The following is an 8,049-nucleotide window of genomic DNA, read 5'->3' on the forward strand; positions in this document are numbered from 1 at the left end:
GAAAGAGCACAGCAAACAGCTGCCTTTTCATCAAGCTGCTCATTCTCTATGGAGCCTTACCTAGCTGATGAAGGCCGTACCAGTAATATGCAACTTTTCAGTTGTGGAACTGACCCACTGCAAGACCTGCCCTATGAATTTGGGCATTATTATGTCCAGTGGGAGCAGAGCCCTGCAAGAGAAAACCACTAGTTCTGGGACCGGCTGGGCACTGCCAACACTCATTTGCTCTGAGGTGGCAGCTCTCATCGCTTGGAGCACAAGCTCTGCATGTTCAGCATGTTCAGCACAGAAAGTTCCCCTCCACCACTCATCCCACTGCCTAGAGCACAGATGCAATCCAGTCTCCCTCTGTTACCTGGCCAGCTGGCACACCCCCTCATGGTGCATCTGTGGGCTCTCAAGTAGTGGCCAGGTTCCCGTTTTGCAGAGCTCTGCAGCCCCTCTCTCCCCCAGGCCCTTTGCGATAGCGCAGGCCAGGGTCTCCATAGAAAGCCTGGGGAGACAGAAGATTTAGAGATTTACAGACCATAATGAGATGCTGCGGCCAGAGCAGAACCAAAACGCCCTGTCACTTGGGGGTCCATTACTCAGACATTGCTGCGCAAGGCAGGCAACTCAGATCCGACTGATGCTGCCATTCTTTCTCATGCCTTGCAATCCTGACAGGGACAGGGAGGGCAGGGCCTTGCACAAATCAGTGCTGGAAGCCAGACGGGATGCATGGAGGCTCTCCCAAGCCAAATGCACTACGGAAAGAGCTGGGCAGCCATTTTTCTCTCCTTACAAGGACAAAGGCCACATGTAGAGCATGGGAACATGCAGAAGTCACATTCCCAGGCCCCAAGCACCAGGAGCCCAGCGTGTGCTGGTCAGTAATGGAGATTGTGAAGTCCCTGGGCTAAAACTGCCTGTCCTGTCCCAGAGGAGCTCAGACTGGAGGAACAAATAGGACCTCCCAGGCTTAACATGTCACACTCTGCGCTTCTCAGACAACCCCAGCTTCTTTCATCTGCCAGGACTAAGGCAGCTCAGCACAGCCCTTGGCAAGGATAAGGACACCCTGCTGGCAGCTAGCCTGAAGTGAGGCCAAACCTGTGAAACCAGGCGCAGCCTACTCCCTCCCTGCAAGGGTTGCCCACTGTGCACACCTGCCCCTTTCGCAGCTGCCTCTGCCGGATGCTTGCTGTGGGCATCAGCATGTCCTGCCCCACGGTACAGCTAGCTTGCTCTAGAAGAGCACACAGGAGCTCAGGGAGTAGCTCCCTCAGGACTGAACTGGAGTGCATGGTAGTCAGCATCTCCAGGGATGCACATGTTGCCTGAAGGAATAGAGAAGACCAGAGTCAGCCTGGGGAAGACACCTGGAGATCCATAACTCCAAGTCTAAAGGTCTCTTCCTCACATCCCAGAGAGCTCAGAACAGCTTTGGCAGCAGCTCCCTTCCCAGTCACATCCCCACACTCCCAGTCACATCCCTTCCCAGTCACATCCCTGCACTTCTGTCTGGGAAGTGCAGGGGCACCAGAAGCCCGAATGCAGAGCTGCAAAGCAGAAGGAGCCTCTCGGTTACACTAGTTCCCAGTTCCAAAGTCTCATGGAGTCAGTCAGCCACGCAGAATGAAGCTGCTGTGTTTCTGCTGCTGACGGAAGACTTGGGGTGACCCAGGGGACAGGACAGCAAGGGAGAAAAGCTTGTCCCATGACCTGGCATCCTACCTCAAGCTCTTGAGAACCAGGACTCTAGCCCTCAAGGGGGAATGGACAGAGCTGGGCTTGGGCTGTCACTTACTGCGTGAGGTCCCAGGGCTGCAGTGCCCTCAGATGAGCTACCCTCTGTGCCAGATGGATATTGGATCTTCTTCAGAAGCAAATGGAGTATATGGAGGGTGGAGAAATCATCCCTCCCCAAGGCCCTCCAGAGCTCAGAGGTGTCACTGCAATTTAACACAAATTACATATGAGCTGCAGATGCTCCTGTGATGTCATGAAGCAATAGGACACTGAAGCAAATGCCAAGGGATCTCCTGGCCTAGGACGGGGTTGGGGCGCAGTGATGTCATATGCCAATGCCATTAGACACAAGCCTACCATTTCCTACCCAAACACACTAGGATATTGACTCTTACCAAGTCAGCCCAAAGGATCTGCAGCTGACTTGAAACTCCATGGGCTTTGCCAGGCTGTGGGATGTGTGCGTGCCACCAGGCACAAGAAGTAGGGAGTGGCAAGTACCTGTCCATTGGCAGAGGCTTGGCAAGGAGGCTGCTGATCACTGCCTCTAGGTGGAACACAGCAAGAATGCCAACGCCTTCCAACAGGAAGCCTCGCATGGACCTCTCCTGCATTGTTGGCATCCGAATAAAGATGGTGCCCAGGGTGTCCGGCACCTGGAGAGAAAAGAGCAAGAACAAGGGTCCCTTTCTCATTCAGCCAGCACAATCCAAACCAATCCCTCCCGCAGTTTGGCAATTTGCTGCCATCTTAGAAATTCCTTGCTTTAAGGGACCAACGTCCAGACACTGCTGCCTCCGGCTGATCCTACTAAGTGGGCATGTCCCTATGCCCCTATTTGGGGTGAAAGTGGACACCACGACATGTGGGCAGACACCAGCCAGCCCACACACCCTCAGCCCTTCCCTCACCCATGTGCACACACCTACAATCTAATCGCATGTGTGCCCGGGACCCATTTCTGACATGCTCACACAAACACCCCAACAAATATCAACATCTGGGGGTGGTTTTAAGGAGCTAATTTTGACCTTTTGCCTGTGTGGATGCTCAGCTGAGGGCCAACAAGCACCACCAATGTCAGAACCCCTGTGAGAATCCCTGGGACTGCAAGCAAGATGATTGTAACTGTAATTTTTTCAGGTGAGACCAGCTCTGCTGGCACTGCACACTGGAGTTCACACTCCTCATTTCTAACTGCACCTCCCTATTCTGCACATGGCCAGGCCTGCGGGACAGTAGGTCCAGCTGCCCATAGCCAGTCCCATCCAGAACAGGGAGAGGGTGGAGGCTGTAGGATGTCTAGTATACATCCTTTCCTGCGCCCTGTACGGAACCCTGTGGAGAGGAGCAGGATGCAAGGAGCATTTCACATAGCCTCTACCAAGGCTGGGAAATGCCTGAGGACACAGACCCATCTCTAGCTCCAACCCTCTGCATGATGTGGCACTGAGGGAAGTGTGCATCTGTTCCTCATGCCTAAGCATGGTGTTCCAGCCCAGCCACAGCTGGGTGCCTCAGATTCCTTGTTGCCCTCTCCTGCTGTATTTGCCCCACAGTCTATGTTTCCAAACCTTCTGGGGCTGAAAACTCTTATAAATAATTTAGGTCACTGAATCCCCATCTTGCCTTCCTGTGCTCTCTCTCTTGGATGCAGCTGATCTGCTCTTTCCCATCTCTGGCTAGTAAGGGAAATGGAACTTCCTTCATGTCCAGGGTTCAGCACTAAGATTGCTGTTCACTCCACATGAAAGCAGTGTTTGAAAAGCATAAGGCAAATGCAGAAAGCCTCCTCAGCTTCAATTTTACTTCATTCAGAAGGGCATCTCCATTCTCCCTCAGGATTGCACAGAACCAGTGGCCTGCTGCTGTGGCACACGTGGGGCTGGCAGAAAGCATGTCATCCATTATTGTCCCCACCCAATCAAGGGCCTGGTTGGAGGGCAAAAATTTGCCAATGACCTGGAGACAAATAGAAAGAAGGGAAATTGCACTGAACCCCAGAATTTTCAAGACTGATATTAAAGAGTGGTGCTGTGCATAAGCTTGTGCCCTACGGCAACATGGTGCATGTGCAAGAGGTGAATCCTGAGTTTGAACGTTCCACCGGTCTTCAAGGGAGAGAGCATCATTAGACAACGCAACACGAACACAGCCAAGCTGCACCCCAGGGTAAGTTAAAACGGGCACACAAGGAGACCAAGTCCTGGCTGAGGCTCTCACTTGGATGCTGTACTGACAAAGGTTTGTTCTTCTGTGCAGGGACAGAACTATCTACCAGATTTTCTAATCTTACTCTGACTTATTCTTTCTACATGGAAATGGGCAAACAGCAGCAGACAGTGGGTGAACAATTAGTGTCCCAAATGCCTCCCCCATGCACTCCAAAAAAAGAGATAAACCATGTGTGAGCAAAAGAATGGAAAATGAAGGACGCCCAGCTCCCAGAGTCTCCACACCAGCTTCTTGAGCCATTGACCTTCGCCATTTGGCAGGATGATGTCAGCACAGCCTCAGGGCTGGCAGCTTTGAGCTCCTCCCAGAGACCTCTCAGCTCCTCCTCTGCTGCCTCCATTGTCCTGGACTGGTCTGGAATGAAAATAAGGAGGAAAAGGTGCTGTAATGATGTCTGAAACAGAACCTTGGCTCCATGGAGAAACCATGTGCAGTGTCATGGGCAGGGTGGTCCAAGGGTGATGTTTGAGGTCTGAGTGACTTTAGTGGGGTCAGAGGTGCAGCGGCAGCAGAGCTGCTACAATCCTCTCCTCATTCTTGCTAGGGGGACTTCTTTTCACACTTCCCAAAGGAGGGTCAGGCCCTTCACACCATGCAACTCTTCTCTCCTAGGAGGAGATCTTCCAAAGGCCAGTTGTGGCCCTTTTGAGGTGCTTTTCAGGTGTCATTAGAATAGCAGTGAATGGACAGAGCAGAGGAGTAGGCATTACTGGAGGGAGAAGAGGGGCAGAGTCCTTTTCACCTACTCAGAGTGCCCTTACCTTGTAGCTGCAGAAGGCAGAAAATGCAGTCGGCAGCCCACAGGCGGGATGTGGCGAGAGAGGTGCAAGTGTACGGCGCCAGCAGCCCCAGCAGGGACCCAAACTGCTCCAAAGGCTCTTGTAGCTGAGAAAAAAGGAAAAAGAAATGAATGACATGTTCCTGGATCTGGCTAGAGTGATATTCAAGTTTATGATGCTGGGAAGGTGAAAACAGGAATGCATCCCTGTGGGGCCCTGTCTGCTAGGGGAGCTTTCTACATCTCAGGGTGAGGCTGCCATGAGGACATCAAGGCAAGAATGAGACCATACTTACTCTGCAATAGACTGTATTCTGATAGGCGACAAGGAGCTGGGAGCTGGCCTGCAAGGCCCTATCTCTCTCCCACTCCTTGTCGGAGAAGATCCACAGCTCAAGCAGCTGTTGGGACAGCAAACTACTGGCAGAGGAACCTTTAAAACAGCTCAGAGGAACTATTTCAACAGCAGACATCACCATCAGCACTGAAATCCCTCCAAGCAATCTGATTCTTTTATCATCTGGTACATCCCAGGCAGACTTTAATTCCCCTGAAGCCAGAGGAGCTGTTGAGTGACTCTAGCACAAGAAGATGCAGCTACTAGGGATGTCAACGGGATGCAAGGGAATTACCATGCATTGCCTCAAGGACACCTTGAGAGACACCCCTCTCATTTGCCCTGCCGAGGGAAACCTTCCTCCTTGTTTTTTGGCCCATTTCCACCTTCCCCAGAGAAGAGAGCTCTGCCTGCCCCTGCTGGCTACTCACATGGAACATTTCCATGAACCAATTCTCAGTGGGGTCTTCTTCAAGGAGGCCCCTCTTGAGCTCGCCCAAGGCCTGCATGGACAACTCGTGCAGTGCCTGCAAGCAGGAGATAGAAGAGGGAAGCTCAGGGCCAGCGGGAGCATGTGTCACAAAACCCAGAACCATTCTAGGGAGGCCAGGGGTGACTGCCAGGACCCAGAGCAGGCTGGGGAGCAGGTCCCAGCAGGTGACACCAGAACTGTCTAGGTGTACCTGTATTTGGACAGAGTCCTGAGAGGTCTCACCCTCTTCCCTCAGCTCCTGAACAGCTGGAAGAGGCAGCAGGCATTTTAAGCAGTCATCCAGGATGTTTCTGTTTTCATCTGGATTTAGTGAGGGTTTCACCTTGCTGGCAGAAGAAAGAGAGGAAGAAAAGCCTGTCTCACTGACTGCCAGCCCCAAGGGAAAGTGGGTGCTAAGATATGGTCTGAACCTAGAACCCAAAATCCAAACCCTGCTGGACTTGGCAGCTGAGAAGCTCCGGGCACTCCCCACAACCACTCCTAGCTGTCCGACAACCACCACCACCAAATCTTTCAAGTCCAAATCTCCAAGTGGACCAAACACATTCAAACCCTCTGACCCCAGCTGCAGTGAGAGCAGCCTGTGACCTGAGCCCTGCAGGTGTCTCTCAGCTCCAGATCTGATGGGAAGAACAACAGAGAGTTAAGGAAGGAGCTCATCTCTGACCAGGGCATCCCAGTGCCAAGGGCCAGGGCAGGAATCACCTACCTCAGGTGCTTAATGGCAAGCATGGCCCTGAGGCGAACAGGAGAGGCCAAGGAATCCATTGGTTCCTCTTTCATGAAGTCCTAAAAGGCAGAAATGGAGACATGACACAGGGGAAATGGATGTGGGAAGCAGAGAGCTTCCCCCCACAAACCCACTAGGCTGCCCTCCCAGGTGAGCTATATACAGAGCCAGGGCTGTGCTGGCCACAGCCCCAGGATCCTGCTCAGGTCGATGGCATTAGTGCAGAGGGCACAGAGCTGTACTCCAGTCACTCGCCAGACACAGCCAGGCCCTCCAAGAGCAGCCCATAATGCAGCATTGCCTACAAAGTTCCAAACGGCACCAGCTTTCTGGGCCCCAAGGAGACCCCTCATGAGGCTCCAAAAATCCCATCATAGCCAGGGGATGAAATAGCTGCTCCCAGGGAAACCAGTCCCATTAGGTTCCCACTAGGTCCTTTGCAGTTTGGTCCCCAGGGCTCCTCCCACTCACCAGCATGTACCCCAGGAGCTCCTCTTTGTAAGTGAACTGGAAGCTCTGGGAGTCGTCTGCGTCCTGGATGGCACGGCTGATCTCAGTGACTGACCAGCTTTAAGTCTGGGTCCTGAATTTCATGGGGGAACACGAAGGAGATGGGGATGAGGAACGGGCAAGAACCAAGGTCCACAACGTAAAGATCAGGGATGAAATGCAGCCTCATTTGCATCCCTGAGAGATGTCTACAGGTCCCAAAGCCCCAGGCCCACGCCCATCTCAGACGAAGAGCTTGGCAGCAGCAGGGACTCCCGCCTGGGGAAGGTCATTGTGCCTCCTGTGGGTAGGGTCTGGGAAGAGCAAAGGCAGAGGGGGGGGCCTTGGACATTTGCCTTATTGACAATGTTGATGCCAAGCACCTGGGAAGTGAAATGCGAAACAACTGTCAGTGCCTGGAACGGCTCCAGACTACAGCCCACTGCCAGGTCCGAAAAAGGGCCGGGCCGGGGAGTGTTGAGCAGTGCAAGGGCATGAATGCACGCCCCGCTCCAGCGCAAGACAGGTTGTCAGGAGCGTCTATCCCAGCACTCTCCATACGTGGGTCCCTCCTACTGCACATTATCCCAGAAGGATTAACATGGATGCTCATCACAAGTGTGAGTTAATGGGGAGGTTCAGAAAGTCAGAGCCTCTCTAGGCACCCATGTACAAAAGAGACATCAGTCCCATGGCAGGCCTGTTCCCAACATGGTGCAGTCCCAGGCTCTTACCTGGCAGCTGGTCATGTAATACTGCAGGACCTTCCTGGTGATAATCATGCTCCACGCGGGGGAGCAGTTGCGTTCGGGGGACATGGACAGCAATTCAGCAGTAGGCCAGTATCAAGGCCCTGTGGGTCCTGGTTCTTTTCCCTTGGTGATAGTCCTGCACAGGGTGACACGACACTCACACCAGGGCTCCCCATGCCTTCTGCCCCACAAGTAGGAGTCACTGCTGACCAAGGAGTTGCCCAGCAGCGATACCGGCTCTCCCTGCCAGTCACAGGAGACCCACAGCTCTCAGCACCATCATCAGTGCTTCGTTTCAGATGCCTCATCTTCTCTGTACTGCAGCCTGGGTGACTCGGGCAGAGAGAGCTGCAGTGCCACTCTGAGCCATGCAAGTCGGGGCAGGGGCGGGGGAGAGTTTGTGACCCGCAGGAACTGGGGCAGCAGATGCATTGTGCCAGGGCCGCCTCCTGTATTTGGCAGTAAGGAGTCCCTGGGCACAATGCATCGGGAAGGCTGGTG

General features: G+C 53.4%; 1 pseudogene; it reads right to left on the reverse strand.

Moving 5' to 3' along the window:
- LOC106723027 overlaps positions 1 to 8,049 on the reverse strand; it is a 19,050-nt pseudogene that overhangs the window by 3,210 nt on the left and 7,791 nt on the right.

The sequence above is a fragment of the Alligator sinensis genome, unplaced genomic scaffold (assembly GCF_000455745.1).
Source record: "Alligator sinensis unplaced genomic scaffold, ASM45574v1 scaffold106_1, whole genome shotgun sequence".
Classification (NCBI taxonomy): Eukaryota; Metazoa; Chordata; order Crocodylia; family Alligatoridae; genus Alligator; species Alligator sinensis.